Below are 18,215 nucleotides of genomic sequence, written 5' to 3'. Positions count from 1 at the left end.
CTCCCTGTCTCTCTCTCCCTCTCTCTCTCTCACTCCCTCTCTCTTTGGACCGAGTTCGATGGAAGGAGCTTTAGGAAGCTGCCTTTAATTTGTAACTGTCCTGGTGAATGGAACTCTATTTAAAAGGTGGTTATCCGTGTGTGCTGGTGATTGGGTTTTGTTGTAAAGTAATTTGGACGTCAGCACGAGTCAGTGAGTGAATAATGAGGTGCAGAATGGATCCACTTCGATGTCTTGGTGTCAGATTAGCTTTCACAGTTGGTGGGGACGAGGATTCATGAGAACATCAGAAACAGGAGCAGGAGGAGGCCATTCTGCCCCTCGATCCTGCTCCCCCATTCAAAAAGATGACGGCTAATCGTCTACCTCAACTCCCCTCTCCCTCCCTATCCCTCGATTCCCTCAGCGTCCAAAACTCTCTCGATCTCAGTCTTGAATCCACTCAACGACTGAGCATCTACAGCTCTCTGGGGTAGAGAATTCCAGAGATTCACAACCCTCTGAGTGAAGACATTCCTCCTCATCTCAGTCCCCAATGGCCGACCCCTTATCCTGAGACTAGGACCCCCCCCCGAGTTCTCAACTCTCCAACCAGGGGGGAAACAGTCTCTCAGCCTCTACCCTGTCAAACCCTGAGACTGGGACCCCCCGAGTTCTAGACTCTCCAGCCGGGGGGGAAACAGTCTCTCAGCCTCTACCCTGTCAAACCCTGAGATTGGGACCCCCCGAGTTCTCGACTCTCCAACCAGGGGGGAAACAGTCTCTCAGCCTCTACCCTGTCAAACCCTGAGACTGGGACCCCCCGAGTTCTCGACTCTCCAACCAGGGGGGAAACAGTCTCTCAGCCTCTACCCTGTCAAACCCTGAGACTGGGACCACCCGAGTTCTCGACTCTCCAACCGGGGGGGAAACAGTCTCTCAGCCTCTACCCTGTCAAACCCTGAGACTGGGACCCCCCGAGTTCTCGACTCTCCAACCAGGGGGAAAACAGTCTCTCAGCCTCTACCCTGTCAAACCCTGAGACTGGGACCACCCGAGTTCTCGACTCTCCAACCAGGGGGGAAACAGTCTCTCAGCCTCTACCCTGTCAAACCCTGAGACTGGGACCACCCGAGTTCTCGACTCTCCAACCAGGGGGGAAACAGTCTCTCAGCCTCTACCCTGTCAAACCCTGAGACTGGGACCCCCCGAGTTCTCGACTCTCCAGCCGGGGGGGTGGGGAAACAGTCTCTCAGCCTCTACCCTGTCAAACCCTGAGACTGGGACCACCCGAGTTCTCGACTCTCCAACCGGGGGGGAAACAGTCTCTCAGCCTCTACCCTGTCAAACCCTGAGACTGGGACCCCCCAAGTTCTCGACTCTCCAACCAGGGGGAAAACAGTCTCTCAGCTTCTACCCTGTCAAACCCTGAGACTGGGACCACCCGAGTTCTCGACTCTCCAACCAGGGGGGAAACAGTCTCTCAGCCTCTACCCTGTCAAACCCTGAGACTGGGACCCCCGAGTTCTCGACTCTCCAGCCGGGGGGGGAAACAGTCTCTCAGCCTCTACCCTGTCAAACCCTGAGACTGGGACCACCCGAGTTCTCGACTCTCCAACCAGGGGGGAAACAGTCTCTCAGCCTCTACCCTGTCAAACCCTGAGACAGGGACCCCCGAGTTCTCGACTCTCCAGCCGGGGGGGGAAACAGTCTCTCAGCCTCTACCCTGTCAAACCCTGAGACTGGGACCACCCGAGTTCTCGACTCTCCAACCAGGGGGGAAACAGTCTCTCAGCCTCTACCCTGTCAAACCCTGAGACAGGGACCCCCGAGTTCTCGACTCTCCAGCCGGGGGGGGAAACAGTCTCTCAGCCTCTACCCTGTCAAACCCTGAGACTGGGACCACCCGAGTTCTCGACTCTCCAACCAGGGGGGAAACAGTCTCTCAGCCTCTACCCTGTCAAACCCTGAGACTGGGACCCCCGAGTTCTGGACTCTCCAGCCGGGGGGGGAAACAGTCTCTCAGCCTCTACCCTGTCAAACCCTGAGACTGGGACCACCCGAGTTCTCGACTCTCCAACCAGGGGGGAAACAGTCTCTCAGCCTCTGCCCTGTCAAACCCTGAGACTGGGACCCCCCGAGTTCTCGACTCTCCAACCAGGGGGGAAACAGTCTCTCAGCCTCTACCCTGTCAAACCCTGAGACTGGGACCCCCGAGTTCTCGACTCTCCAGCCGGGGGGGGAAACAGTCTCTCAGCATCTACCCTGTCAAACCCTGAGACTGGGACCCCCGAGTTCTCTACTCTCCAGCAGGGGGGAAACAGTCTCTCAGCCTCTACCCTGTCAAACCCTGAGACTGGGACCCCCGAGTTCTCGACTCTCCAACCAGGGGGGAAACAGTCTCTCAGCCTCTACCCTGTCAAACCCTGAGACTGGGACCCCCGAGTTCTCGACTCTCCAACCGGGGGGGAAACAGTCTCTCAGCCTCTACCCTGTCAAACCCTGAGACTGGGACCCCCGAGTTCTCGACTCTCCAGCCGGGGGGGGGAAACAGTCTCTCAACATCTACCCTGTCAAACCCTGAGAATTTTATACGTTTCAATGAGATCACCTCTCATTCTTCTAAACTCCGGAGAATATCGGCCCATTCTACTCAATCTCTCCTCATCGGACAACCCTCTCATCCCGGGAATCAGTCTGGTGAACCGTCATGACACTCCCTGGAAGGCAAGTCTATCCTGAAATCATTTCCACCCCCTCCTCACCTGATAAACACAGACCTAGGGGCAACGGAACAGTAGGTTCCTCAAACCCGATGGGTTCCAGTTTCTAAAGTGGACACAGAAACCTCTTTCCCCAGAGAGTGGTGAGAATGTGGAACTCGCTCCCACAGGGAGTGGTTGAGGTGAATAGTATCGATGTATTTAAGGGGGAAGCTGGATAAACACATGAGGGAGAAAGGAATAGAAGGATATGGTGATCGGGTGAGATGGAGAGGAGGGGGGGGATGGGAGGAGGCTCGTGTGGGGCAGAAACACCAGCACGGAGAGGATGGGCCGAATGGCCTCTTTCTCTGCTGGAGGGGAGACTCCCATCTCTGTAACCTCCTCCAACCCCGACAACCCTCCCTATCTCTGTAACCTCCTCCAGCCCCTACAGCCCTCGCTATCTCTGTAACCTCCTCCAGTCCCTACAACCCTCCCTATCTCTGTAACCTCCTCCAGCCCCTACAGCCCTCGCTATCTCTGTAACCTCCTCCAGTCCCTACAACCCTCCCTATCTCTGTAACCTTCTCCAGCCCCAACAACCCTCCCTATCTCTGTAACCTCCTCTAGCCCCTACAACCCTCCCTATCTCTGTAACCTCCTCCAGCCCCTACAACCCTCCCTATCTCTGTAACCTCCTCCAGCCCCTACAGCCCTCTCTATCTCTGTAACCTCCTCCAGTCCCTACAACCCTCCCTATCTCTGTAACCTCCTCCAGCCCCTACGACCCTCCATATCTCCGTAACCTCCTCCTGTCCCTACAACCCTCCCAATCTCTGTAACCTCCTCCAGCCCAACAAACCTCCCTATCTCTGTAACCTCCTCCAGCCCCAACAACCCTCCGTATCTCTGTAACCTCCTCCAGCTCCCACAACCCTCCCCATCTCTGTAACCTCCTCCAGCCCCTACAACCCTCCCTATCTCTGTAACCTCCTCCAGCCCCTACAACCCTCCCTATCTCTGTAACCTCCTCCAGCCCCGACAACCCTCCGAGATCTCTGCGCTCCCTCCAATTCCGGCCTCTCGCCCATCCCCCGACTCCCATCGCTCCACCATTGGCGGCCGTGCCTTCAGCTGCCTGGGGGCCCCAGGAGACTCAGGAGTCTGTCCTGCCAACTGGAAGGAAACTGAGAGATCACGCAGCCCCAGGCCACGTGGGAATCGGAGACGATCGATTCCACGAGGTTGCAGAAGATGGATTCTGAGGCTGGATGTCTCGAGTGGGATCGTGCACCCACAATCTGCTGACTCCGAGGTGTGTGTGTGAGAGAGAGAGAGAGTTGTTCCCAATGAGCCACAGTTGGCGATGCTGTTTGAACGTTCAATCCTGCAGGTGTAGAGGAACGCAGCTCTGGAACTTTATAAATAGCATCTGTCAGATTGAATCACACTCGTGTTGTGCTCGCGTCTCCCTCCAGGACTGGAGCACAACACTTACAGCTTGACAGTCAAAGAGCATTATCAAAGGAGGCACCAACTTTTGGCGGAAATCATTAGCTGAGGCCCCGTCATCCGTGAATCAGTCAGCGACTTCTTCTCCACATCACAAGAAACCCCCAGTGCAGTACAGAGGGAGTGCCGCACTGTCGGAGGGTCAGGACTGAGGGAGTGCCGCACTGTCGGAGGGTCAGTACTGAGGGAGTGCCGCACTGTCGGAGGGTCAGGACTGAGGGAGTGCCACACTGTCGGAGGGTCAGGACTGAGGGAGTGCCGCACTTTCGGAGGGTCAGGACTGAGGGAGTGCCGCACTGTCGGAGGGTCAGTACTGAGGGAGTGCCGAACTGTCAGAGGATCAGTAATGAGGGAGTGCCGCACTGTCGGAGGGTCAGTAATGAGGGAGTGCCGCACTGTCGGAGGGTCAGGACTGAGGGAGTGCCGCACTGTCGGAGGGTCAGGACTGAGGGAGTGCCGCACTGTCGGAGGGTCAGTACTGAGGGAGTGCCGCACTGTCGGAGTGTCAGTAATGAGGGAGTGCCGCACTGTCGGAGGGTCAGGACTGAGGGAGTGCCGCACTGTCGGAGGGTCAGTACTGAGGGAGTGCCGCACTGTCCGAGGGTCAGTACTGAGGGAGCGCCGCACTGTCGGAGGGTCAGTACTGAGGGAGTGCCGAACTGTCGGAGGGTCAGTAATGAGGGAGTGCCGCACTGTCGGAGGGTCAGTACTGAGGGAGTGCCGCACTGTCGGAGGGTCAGTACTGAGGGAGTGCCGCACTGTCGGAGGGTCAGTACTGAGGGAGTGCCGCACTGTCGGAGGGTCAGTAATGAGGGAGTGCCGCACTGTCGGAGGGTCAGTAATGAGGGAGTGCCGCACTGTCGGAGGGTCAGGACTGAGGGAGTGCCGCACTGTCGGAGGGTCAGCACTGAGGGAGTGCCGCACAGTCGGACGGTCAGCACTGAGGGAGTGCCGCACTGTCGGAGTGTCAGTACTGAGGGAGTGCCGCACTGTCGGAGGGTCAGTACTGAGGGAGTGCCGCACTGTCGGAGGGCCAGTACTGAGGGAGTGCCGCACTGTCGGAGTGTCAGTACTGAGGGAGTGCCGCACTGTCGGAGGGTCAGTACTGAGGGAGTGCCGCACTGTCAGAGGGTCAGTACTGAGGGAGTGCGTCACTTTCGGAGGTTCAGTACTGAGGGCGTGCTGCACTGTTGGAGGATCAGTACTGAGGGAGTGCCGCACTGTCGGAGGGTCAGTACTGAGTGAGTGCCGCACTGTCGGAGGGTCAGTACTGAGGGTGTGCCGCACTGTCGGAGAGTCAGTACTGAGGGAGTGCCGCACTGTCGGAGGGTCAGTACTGAGTGAGTGCCGCACTATCGGAGGGTCAGTACTGAGTGAGTGCCGCACTGTCGGAGGGTCAGTACTGAGTGAGTGCCGCACTGTCGGAGGGTCAGTACTGAGGGAGCGCCGCACTGTCGGAGTGTCAGTACTGAGGGAGTGCCGCACTGTTGGAGGGTCAGTACTGAGGGAGTGCCGCACTGTCAGAGGGTCAGTACTGAGGGAGTGCTGCACTGTCGGAGGGACAGTACTGAGGGAGTGCCGCACTGTTGGATGGTCAGTGCTGAGTGAGTGCCGCACTGTCGGAGGGTCAGTATTGAGGGAGTGCTGCACTGTCGGAGGGTCAGTACTGAGGGAGTGCTGCACTGTCGGAGGGTCAGTACTGAGTGAGTGCCGCACTGTCGGAGGGTCAGTACTGAGGGAGTGCCGCACTGTCGGAGTGTCAGTACTGAGGGAGTGCCGCACTGTTGGAGGGTCAGTACTGAGGGAGTGCCGCACTGTCAGAGGGTCAGTACTGAGGGAGTGTCGCACTGTCGGAGGGTCAGTACTGAGGGAGTGCCGCACTGTCGGATGGTCAGTGCTGAGTGAGTGCCGCACTGTCGGAGGGTCAGTATTGAGGGAGTGCTGCACTGTCGGAGGGTCAGTACTGAGGGAGTGCTGCACTGTCGGAGGGTCAGTACTGAAGGAGTGCTGCACTGTCGGAGGGTCAGTACTGAGGGAGTGCTGCACTGTCGGAGGGTCAGTACTGAGGGAGTGCCGCACTGTCGGAGTGTCAGTACTGAGGGAGTGCTGCACTGTCAGAGGTGCCGTCTTTCAGTTGAGACATTAAACCAAGGCCCCCGTCTGCCCTCTCAGGTGGGTGTAAAAGATCCCACGGCCACTATTTGGAAGAAGAGCAGGGCGGTGAGGGGGGGCGGAGTTCTCCCCGGTGTCCTGGGGACAATATTTATCCCTCAACCAACATCACTAAAAAAAACCAGATGATCTGGGTCATTATCACATTGCTGTTTGTGGCATCCTGCTGTGCGCAAATCGGCTGCTGCGTTTCCAGCATTGCGACAGTGACCACACTTCAGGAAATGTATTTCATCGGCTGAGAAGAACTTTGGGACCTCCTGTGGAGTTGAAAGGCGCTAGAGAAATGCAAGTTCCGTTGATCTGCATTGTTGAATACGGGTGCTGGTTATCAGCACAGTGTTGGTGATATTGTGAATGATTGGAAGGAGGGAGTCCCAGTGATAACTGTGAGTGATCGAGCCCTGTCGAGTAAGGCGAGGGAGTGCAGTGACAGAGCGAAAGGCTTTAGTCATCGAATCACAGACGGAGGCCATTCGGCCCGTCCTGTCTGTGCTGGCTCTCTGTCAGAGCAACTCAGTTGGTCCCACTGCCCCCCGCCTTTTCCCCCGTAGCCCCCGCACAACTTTACTCTTCACATCATTATCCAATTCCCTTTTGAAAGCCACCATTGAATGTGCCTCCACCACACTCTCAGGCAGCGCATTCCACATGCCAAACACTCGCTGCCCATAAAGGTTTCCCCCACCCCCCCGCTCCTCCTCAAGCCCCCATTGCTTCTTTCTCCAATCGCCTTAAATCGGTGTCCTCTGACTCTCCATCCTTCCACCAACGGGAACAGTTTCTCCCGATCGACTCTGTCCGGAGCCCTGGTGGTTTCGAACACCTCGATCAAATCTCCTCTCAACCTTCTCCTCTCGAAGGAGAACAGTCCCAGCTTCTCCAATCTATCCACGTAACTGAAGTCCCTCATCCCTGGAACCGTTCTGGTGAATCTTTTCTGCACCCTCTCTAAAGCCTTCACATCCTTCCTAACGTGTGGTGCCCAGAATTGGACACAATACTCTAGTTGAGGCTGAACCAGTGTTTTATAAAGGTTCAAAACTTTCTTGTTCTTGTACTCTATGCCTCTATTAATAAAGCCCAGGATACTGTATGTTTTATTAACCACTCTCTCAACCTGTCCTGCCATCGTCAATGATTTATGCACATATACACCCTCCCAGGTCCCTGCCTATCCCTCCTCAAAGTTAAGTGCCCCGGAATATTTAGTTCTCAACTTTCATTGCCCAGGAGCCAGGTCTCCGTATTGACTGTCCGATCGATCCCACTTATATCCACTCTGGGCATTCATTCATCGATCGCATCTGCTCAGACAGGCTACGCGATTCCTCCAAAACCTTTTTCCGACAGCGTAATCGTGTGCCTGCGATGCTGGCACCCGCGCCAGCTCACTTCATAATGCCTCATTGTCTGTGATTAATTTGCAATAAATAACCTTGTTATTGATCCCGCGCTTTCCAGCCTAACCTCTCCCTTATAATTGCCCTGGTCTCCCTCGCTTTAGCTTGGCGAAGACCCAGGGAGCTCATTAGGAAAGCTCATTTTAGTGAGTTCCCTTTCTTACCCGCACTGACTGGCAACGCAAGGAATGTACAGTTATCATTCTATCAGTGTGAGGGAGCAACGGGACTAGGACGATGATGTGTGCACGGAAAGGAGTGAGAGTCCCTCTTTAAACAGGATCCCTGATGGAGAGACTCCCTCTTTAAACAGAGTTTCTGACAGAGAGACTCCCTCTTTCAACAGGATCCCTGACGGAGAGACTCCCTCTTTAAACAGGGGTCCCTGACAGAGAGACTCCTTCTTTAAACGGGGTAACTGACGGAGAGACTCCCTCTTTAAACAGGATCCCTGACAGAGAGACTCCCTCTTTAAACAGGGTCCCTGCTGGAGAGAGTCCTTCTTTGAACAGGATCCCTAACAGAGAGACTCCCTCTTTAAACAGGATCCCTGACAGAGAGACTCCCTCTTTAAACAGGATCCCAGATGGAGAGACTCCCTCTTTAAACAGAGTTTCTGACAGAGAGACTCCCTCTTTCAACAGGATCCCTGACGGAGAGACTCCCTCTTTAAACAGAGTTTCTGACAGAGAGAATCCCTCTATCAACAGGATCCCTGACGGAGAGACTCCCTCTTTAAACAGGGGTCCCTGACAGAGAGACTCCCTCATTAAACAGGGTCCCTGATGGAGACACTCCCTCTTTAAACAGGGGTCCCTGATGGAGAGACTCCCTCTTTAAACAGGGGTCCCTGACAGAGAGACTCCCTCTTTAAACAGGATCCCTGACTGAGTGACTCCCTCTTTAAACAGGATCCCTGACAGAGAGACTCCCTCTTTAAACAGGATCCCTGACAGAGAGACTCCCTCATTAAACAGGGTCCCTGATGGAGAGAGTCCTTCTTTAAACAGGATCCCTGATGGAGAGACTCCCTCTTTAAACAGGATCCCTGATGGAGAGACTCCCGCTTTAAACAGGATCCCTGAGAGAGACTCCCTCTTTAAACAGGGGTCCCTGACGGAGAGACTCCCTCTTTCAACAGGGGTCCCTGACAGAGAGACTCCTTCTTTAAACGGGGTACCTGACGGAGAGACTCCCTCTTTAAACAGGATCCCTGACAGAGAGACTCCCTCTTTAAACAGGGTCCCTGCTGGAGAGACTCCCTCTTTAAACAGGATCCCTGACAGAGAGACTCCCTCTTTAAACAGGATCCCAGATGGAGAGACTCCCTCTTTAAACAGGGTTCCTGATGGAGACACTCCCTCTTTAAACAGGGGTCCCTGATGGAGAGACTCCCTCTTTCAACAGGGGTCCCTGACAGAGAGACTCCCTCTTTAAACAGGATCCCTGACTGAGTGACTCCCTCTTTGAACAGGATCCCTGACAGAGAGACTCCCTCTTTAAACAGGAGCCCTGATGGAGAGAGTCCTTCTTTAAACAGGGTCCCTGACAGAGAGATTCCCTCTTTAAACAGGGGTCCCTGACAGAGAGACTCCCTCTTTAAACAGGGGTCCTGATGGAGACACTCCCTCTTTAAACAGGGGTCCCTGATGGAGAGACTCCCTCTTTAAACAGGATCCCTGACTGAGTGACTCCCTCTTTAAACAGGATCCCTGACAGAGAGACTCCCTCTTTAAACAGGATCCCTGATGGAGAGAGTCCTTCGTTAAACAGGATCCCTGATGGAGAGACTCCTTCTTTAAACAGGATCCCTGACAGAGAGACTCCCTCTTTAAACAGGATCCCTGATGGAGAGAGTCCTTCGTTAAACAGGATCCCTGATGGAGAGACTCCTTCTTTAAACAGGATCCCTGATGGAGAGACTCCCGCTTTAAACAGGATCCGTGAGAGAGACTCCCTCTTTAAACAGGGTCCCTGACGGAGAGACTCCCTCTTTAAACAGGGTCCCTGACAGAGAGACTCCCTCTTTAAACAGGATCCCTGATGGAGAGAGTCCTTCTTTAAACAGGGTCCCTGACAGAGAGATTCCCTCTTTAAACAGGGGTCCTTGACAGAGAGACTCCCTCTTTAAACAGGGGTCCTGATGGAGACACTCCCTCTTTAAACAGGGGTCCCTGATGGAGAGACTCCCTCTTTAAACAGGAGTCCCTGACAGAGAGACTCCCTCTTTAAACAGGATCCCTGACTGAGTGACTCCCTCTTTAAACAGGATCCCTGACAGAGAGACTCCCTCTTTAAACAGGATCCCTGACAGAGAGACTCCCTCTTTAAACAGGATCCCTGACAGAGAGACTCCCTCTTTAAACAGGATCCCTGATGGAGAGACTCCCTCTTTAAACAGGATCCCTAACAGAGAGACTCCCTCTTTAAACAGGATCCCTGACAGAGAGACTCCCGCTTTAAACAAGGTTCCTGATGGAGACACTCCCTCTTCAAACAGGGGTCCCTGATGGATAGACTCCCTCTTTAAACAGGGGTCCCTGACAGAGAGACTCCCTCTTTAAACAGGATCCCTGAAAGAGAGACTCCCTCTTTAAACAGGGGTCCCTGACAGAGAGACGTCCTCTTTAAACAGGGTCCCTGACGGAGAGACACCCTCTTTAAAAGGGGTCCGTGACGAAGTGACACCCTCTTAAAAAGGGCTTGCTAACAGAAAAGGAAAGAACTGGAGCCCATCTTTGCACACTTGTCTCGGCATTTATTTACAGAGATACACATTGCATCATGAATCTCCGAAGCCAACAACCACAGTTTCAGTCTGTTTTTATTTATAGGGGCAAAATGACTCCCTCTTTGTACAACACATGTATACAAGTAAATACAATGAATGTGCAATTAACAACTAACATCTCCTTATGTGGCTCGGTGTCAACTTTTATCTGAATTACACTGCTTGGGATGTTTTATTCTGTTAAAAGCGCAAGTTTTTGCTACAATTTGTCAGAGCAGGAAATTATCCTCACTGTCACTGTGTGACGATGAGGAACAGGCAGGGTTATGTGACGGACATGAAGGGAAGGGAGACTTGCATTTCACTAGCGCCTTTCCCCGGCTCAGAACGTCCCAGCACCGGGAGTATGGGGTTCAGACATCCGGAGGGGGGATTCGAACCCTCAAACGTGCTGGCTCCGGAGCGAGAGTGGGCGTTGGGATGTAAAATGGAATACGTGCTGGCGTGCAGGAGGTCTGCCCAGAATCAGCCGCGTCTGGTCGTGTGCAGGGATCAGTTAGGTTTCTGCACCTGTGTGTCCTTCATTAAGCATTACAGATTCACCCAGTACCGCCCTTCACCAAGGGTCATTAACTTGTTTTGATTATGGAATATCTTTCTATTAATAAGAGACTTGCAGTTCTTCTCAGAGTCTTGTATCACCTGTTGTAGCACTTCATCACCTGCAGTTCATCTGTGCCAGTTGCTGGTTTTTGTCAGAAGTGAAGAGGGAGCTTTACTCTGTATTTAACCCCCGTGCTGTACCTGTCCTGGGAGTGTTTGATGGGGGACAGTGTAGAGGGAGCTTTACTCTGTATTTAACCCCCGTGCTGTACCTGTCCTGGGAGTGTTTGATGGGGGACAGTATAGAGGGAGCTTTACTCTGTATCTAACCCCCGTGCTGTACCTGTCCTGGGAGTGTTTGATGGGGGACAGTGTAGAGGGAGCTTTACTCTGTATCTAACCCCCGTGCTGTACCTGTCCTGGGGAGTGTTTGATGGGGGACAGTGTAGAGGGAGCTTTACTCTGTATCTAACCCCGTGTTGTACCTGTCCTGGGGAGTGTTTGATGGGGGACAGTGTAGAGGGAGCTTTACTCTGTATCTAACCCCCGTGCTGTCCCTGTCCTGGGAGTGTTTGATGGGGGACAGTGTAGAGGGAGCTTTACTCTGTATCTAACCCCCGTACTGTACCTGTCCTGGGAGTGTTTGATGGGGGACAGTGTAGAGGGAGCTTTACACTGTATCTAACCCCCGTGCTGTACCTGTCCTGGGGAGTGTTTGATGGGGGACAGTGTAGAGGGAGCTTTACTCTGTATCTAACCCCCGTACTGTACCTGTCCTGGGAGTGTTTGATGGGGGACAGTGTAGAGGGAGCTTTACTCTGTATCTAACCCCCGTGCTGTACCTGTCCTGGGAGTGTTTGATGGGGACAGTGTAGAGGGAGCTTTACTCTGTATTTAACCCCCGTGCTGTACCTGTCCTGGGAGTGTTTGATGGGGGACAGTGTAGAGGGAGCTTTACTCTGTATCTAACCCCCGTGCTGTACCTGTCCTGGGAGTGTTTGATGGGGACAGTGTAGAGGGAGCTTTACTCTGTATCTAACCCCCGTGCTGTACCTGTCCTGGGAGTGTTTGATGGGGGACAGTGTAGAGGGAGCTTTACTCTGTATCTAACCCCCGTGCTGTACCTGTCCTGGGGAGTGTTTGATGGGGGACAGTGTAGAGGGAGCTTTACTCTGTATCTAACCCCGTGTTGTACCTGTCCTGGGGAGTGTTTGATGGGGGACAGTGTAGAGGGAGCTTTACTCTGTATCTAACCCCCGTGCTGTCCCTGTCCTGGGAGTGTTTGATGGGGGACAGTGTAGAGGGAGCTTTACTCTGTATCTAACCCCCGTACTGTACCTGTCCTGGGAGTGTTTGATGGGGGACAGTGTAGAGGGAGCTTTACACTGTATCTAACCCCCGTGCTGTACCTGTCCTGGGGAGTGTTTGATGGGGGACAGTGTAGAGGGAGCTTTACTCTGTATCTAACCCCCGTACTGTACCTGTCCTGGGAGTGTTTGATGGGGGACAGTGTAGAGGGAGCTTTACTCTGTATCTAACCCCCGTACTGTACCTGTCCTGGGAGTGTTTGATGGGGACAGTGGAGAGGTATCAGACCATGAAAGTATCTCTGGGATTTTGTTCACTGCTGCCTGTTTACAGCGAGCGCTGGGAAGTGGATGGTTGAGTTCTGCTCCTGATAAGCAATGACCTTAAAGTCTGTCATAGCCAATCCATCAGCCCAGTAATATACTCGTCTGTTTCAACTCTTGTTACCCTCTCATCCTTGTTGCACATTGCTTCAGATTGCAGAGAAGAAGAATTGTCAAGTCAATCTCCGTCTTTGCACACCAACAGCAACACTTCCCAGCTCATTCACCGTGCATTTACATAGCGCCTTTAATGTAGTAAAGCATCCCAGGGTCCTTCACAGGAGCGTAAATCAGACAAGAATTTGACCGCAGGCCACATCAGGTGATATCAGGGACCGGCAACCAAAAGCTCGGTCAGACAGGTCGGTTTTTCAAGGAGCGTCTTAAAGGATTGGAGAGAGAGAGAGAGAGAGGCGGAGAGGTTTAGGGAGGGAATTCCAGAGCTCGGGGCCCCCAGGCAGCTGAAGGCACGGCCGCCAATGGTGGAGCGATGGGAATCGGGGGGGACGGGCGAGAGGGCGGAATTGGAGGGAGCGCAGAGATCTCGGAGGGTTTGTAGGGGCTGGAGGAGGTTACAGAGATAGGGAGGGTTGTAGGGGCTGGTGGAGGTTACAGAGATAGGGAGGGGTGTAGGGGCTGGAGGAGGTTACAGAGATAGGGAGGGTTGTAGGGGCTGGAGGAGGTTACAGAGATAGGGAGGGTTGTAGGGGCTGGAAGAGGTTACAGAGATAGCGAGGGTTGTAGTTGCTGGAGGAGGTTACAGAGATAGGGAGGGTTGTTCGGGCTGGAGGAGGTTATAGAGATAGGGAGGGTTGTATGGGCTGGAGGTGGTTATAGTGATAGGGAGGGTTGTAGGGGCTGGAGGAGGTTATAGTGATAGGGAGGGTTGTAGGGGCTGGAGGAGGTTACAGAGATAGCGAGGGTTGTAGGTGCTGGAGGAGGTTACAGAGATAGGGACGGGTGTATAGGCTGGAGGAGGTTACAGAGATAGGGAGGGTTGTCGGGGCTGGAGGAGGTTACCGAGATAGGGAGGGTTGTAGGGGCTGGAGGAGGTTACAGAGATAGGGACGGGTTGTAGGGGCTGGAGGAGGTTACAGAGATAGGGAGGGTTGTAGGGACTGGAGGAGGTTACAGAGGTAGGGAGGGTTGTAGGGGCTGGAGGAGGTTACAGAGATAGGGAGGGGTGTATAGGCTGGAGGAGGTTACAGAGATTGGGAGGGTTGTCGGGGCTGGAGGAGGTTACAGAGATAGGGACGGGTGTATAGGCTGGAGGAGGTTACAGAGATAGGGAGGGTTGTAGGGGCTGGAGGAGGTTACAGAGATAGGGAGGGTTGTAGGGGCTGGAGGAGGTTACAGAGATAGGGAGGGTTGTCGGGGCTGGAGGAGGTTACAGAGATAGGGAGGGTTGTCGGGGCTGGAGGAGGTTACAGAGATAGGGACGGGTTGTAGGGGCTGGAGGAGGTTACAGAGATAGGGAGGGTTGTAGGGACTGGAGGAGGTTACAGAGATAGGGAGGGTTGTAGGGGCTGGAGGAGGTTACAGAGATAGGGAGGGGTGTCGGGGCTGGAGGAGGTTACAGAGATAGGGAGGGTTGTCGGGGCTGGAGGAGGTTACAGAGATAGGGAGGGTTGTCGGGGCTGGAGGAGGTTACAGAGATAGGGAGGGTTGTCGGGGCTGGAGGAGGTTACAGAGATAGGGAGGGTTGTCGGGGCTGGAGGAGGTAACAGAGATATGGAGGGTTGTCGGGGCTGGAGGAGGTTACAGAGATAAGGGAGGGTTGTCGGGGCTGGAGGAGGTTACAGAGATAGGGAGGGTTGTAGGGGCTGGAGGAGGTTACAGAGATAGGGAGGATTGTCGGGGCTGGAGGAGGTTACAGAGATAGGGACGGTTGTAGGGGCTGGAGGAGGTTACAGAGATAGGGAGGATTGTCGGGGCTGGAGGAGGTTACAGAGATAGGGAGGGTTGTAGGGGCAGGAGGAGGTTACAGAGATAGGGAGGGTTGTCGGGGCTGGAGGAGGTAACAGAGATATGGAGGGTTGTCGGGGCTGGAGGAGGTTACAGAGATAGGGAGGGTTGTCGGGGCTGGAGGAGGTTACAGAGATAGGGAGGGTTGTAGGGGCTGGAGGAGGTTACAGAGATAGGGAGGGGTGTATAGGCTGGAGGAGGTTACAGAGATTAGGAGGGTTGTCGGGGCTGGAGGAGGTTACAGAGATCGGGACGGGTGTATAGGCTGGAGGAGGTTACAGAGATAGGGAGGGTTGTAGGGGCTGGAGGAGGTTACAGAGAGAGGGAGGGTTGTAGGGGCTGGAGGAGGTTACAGAGATAGGGAGGGTTGTCGGGGCTGGAGGAGGTTACAGAGATAGGGAGGGTTGTAGGGGCTGGAGGAGGTTACAGAGATAGGGACGGGTTGTAGGGGCTGGAGGAGGTTACAGAGATAGGGAGGGTTGTAGGGACTGGAGGAGGTTACAGAGATAGGGAGGGTTGTAGGGGCTGGAGGAGGTTACAGAGATAGGGAGGGGTGTCGGGGCTGGAGGAGGTTATAGTGATAGGGAGGGTTATAGGGGCTGGAGGAGGTTACAGAGATAGGGAGGGTTGTAGGGGCTGGAGGAGGTTACAGAGATAGGGAGGGTTGTCGGGGCTGGAGGAGGTTACAGAGATAGGGAGGGTTGTCGAGGCTGGAGGAGGTTACAGAGATAGGGAGGGTTGTTGGGGCTGGAGGAGGTTACAGAGATAGGGAGGGTTGTTCGGGCTGGAGGAGGTTACAGAGATAGGGAGGGTTGTAGGGGCTGGAGGAGGTGATAGTGATCGGGAGCGTTGCAGGGGCTGGAGGAGGTTACAAAGATAGGAAGGGTTGTCGAGGCTGGAATAGGTTACAGAGTTAGGGAGGGTTGTTGGGGCTGGAGAAGGTTACAGAGATAGGGAGGGTTGTAGGGGTTGGAGGAGGTTACAGAGATAGGGAGGGTTGTAGGGGCTGGAGGGGGTTATAGTGATAGGGAGGGTTGTAGGGGCTGGAGGAGGTTACAGAGATAGGGAGGGTTGTCGGGACTGGAGGAGGTTATAGTGATAGGGAGGGTTGTAGGGGCTGGAGGAGGTTACAGAGATAGGGAGTGTTGTTTGGGCTGGAGGAGGTAATAGTGATAGGGAGGGAAGTAGGGGCTGGAGGAGGTTACAGAGATAGGGAGGGTTGTTGGGGCTGGAGAAGGTTACAGAGATAGGGAGGGTTGTAGGGGTTGGAGGAGGTTACAGAGATAGGGAGGGTTGTAGGGGCTGGAGGGGGTTATAGTGATAGGAAGGGTTGTAGGGGCTGGAGGAGGTTACAGAGATAGGGAGGGTTGTCGGGACTGGAGGAGGTTATAGTGATAGGGAGGGTTGTAGGGGCTGGAGGAGGTTACAGAGATAGGGAGTGTTGTTTGGGCTGGAGGAGGTAATAGTGATAGGGAGGGAAGTAGGGGCTGGAGGAGGTTACAGAGATAGGGAGGGTTGTAGGGGCTGGAGGAGGTTATAGTGATAGGGAGGGTTGTCGAGGCTGGAGGAGGTTACAGAGATAGGGAGGGTTGTAGGGGCTGGAGGAGGTTACAGAGTTAGGGAGGGTTGTTGGGGCTGGAGGAGGTTACAGAGATAGGGAGGGTTGTCGGGGCTGGAATATGTTACAGAGTTAGGGAGGGTTGTTCGGGCTGGAGGAGGTTACAGAGATAGGGAGGGTTGTAGGGGCTGGAGGAGGTTACAGAGATAGGGAGGGTTGTAGGGGCTGGAGGAGGTTACAGAGATAGGGAGGGTTGTCGGGGCTGGAGGAGGTTACAGAGATAGGGAGGGTTGTTCGGGCTGGTGGAAATTGAAATCAAATGCCATCTTCTGCTGTGGTGGGATTTGAACCCATGTCCCCAGAGCAATTCCCTGGGTCTCTGGATTACTAGTCCAGTGACAATACCAGTACACCACCGCCTCCCCTTTGGCGGACGGGGAGCCAGTGTAGGTCAGTGAGTAACAGGGGGTGATTGGTGAAAGCAGACTGGGCCTCGGTTTAATGTCTCATCTGAAAGACGGCACCTCCGACAGTGCAGCACTCCCTCAGTACTGACCCTCCGATAGTGCCGCACTCCCTCAGAACTGGCCCTCCGATAGTGCAGCACTCCCTCAGTACTGACCATCCGACAGTGCAGCACTCCCTCAGTACTGACCCTCCGATAGTGTAGCACCCCCTCAGTACTGACCCTCCGACAGTGCAGCACTCCCTCAGTGCTGACCGTCCGACAGTGCAGCACTCCCTCAGTACTGACCCTCTGACAGTGCAGCACTCCCTCAGTACTGACCCTCCGATAGTGCAGCACTCCCTCAGTACTGACCCTCCGACAGTGCAGCACTCCCTCAGTGCTGACCCTCCGATAGTGCAGCACTCCCTCAGTACTGACCCTCCGACAGTGCAGCACTCCCTCAGTACTGACCCTCCGACAGTGCAGCACTCCCTCAGTGCTGACCCTCCGACAGTGCAGCACTCCCTCAGTACTGACCCTCCGATAGTGCAGCACTCCCTCAGTACTGACTCTCCGACAGTGCAGCACTCACTCAGTACTGACCCTCCGATAGTGCAGCACTCCCTCAGTACTGACCCTCCGACAGTGCAGCACTCCCTCAGTACTGACCCTCCGACAGTGCGACTCTTCCTCAGTACTCACCCTCTGACTGTGCAGCACTCCCTCAGTACTCACCCTCTGACAGTGCAGCACTCACTCAGTACTGACCCTCTGACCATGCAGCACTCCCTCAGTACTGACCGTCCGACAGTGCAGCACTCCCGCATTACTCGCCCTCCGATAGTGCAGCACTCCCTCAGTACTGAGTCTCTGACAGTGCAGCACTCCCTCAGTACTGACCCTCTGACAGTGCATCACTCCCTCAGCACTGACCCTCCGATAGTGCAGCACTCCCTCAGTACTGACCCTCCAACAGTGCAGCACTCCCTCAGTACTGACTCTCTGACAGTGCAGCATTCCCTCAGTACTGAGTCTCTGACAGTGCAGCACTCCCTCAGTACTGACCCTCCGACAGTGCCGCACTCCCTCAGTACTGACCGTCCGATAGTGCAGCACTCCCTCAGTACTGACCCTCCGACAGTGCAGCACTCCCTCAGTACTGACCCTCTGACAGTGCAGCACTCCCTCAGTCCTGACCCTCTGACAGTGCAGCACTCCCTCAGTACTGACTCTCTGACAGTGCAGCACTCCCTCAGTACTGACCCTCTGACAGTGCAGCACTCCCTCAGTACTGACCCTCCGATAGTGCAGCACTCCCTCAGTACTGACCCTCCGACAGTGCAGCACTCCCTCAGTACTGACTCTCCGATAGTGCAGCACTCCCTCAGTACTGACCCTCTGACAGTGCAGCACTCCCTCAATACTGACCCTCCGACAGTGCAGCACTCCCTCAGTACTGACCCTCCGCCAGTGCAGCAGTCCCTCAGTACTGACCCTCCGCCAGTGCA

The sequence above is a fragment of the Heterodontus francisci genome, chromosome 39 (assembly GCF_036365525.1).
Source record: "Heterodontus francisci isolate sHetFra1 chromosome 39, sHetFra1.hap1, whole genome shotgun sequence".
In the NCBI taxonomy this organism is placed as follows: domain Eukaryota; kingdom Metazoa; phylum Chordata; class Chondrichthyes; order Heterodontiformes; family Heterodontidae; genus Heterodontus; species Heterodontus francisci.
Note: the sequence above shows the minus strand (reverse complement) of the source record.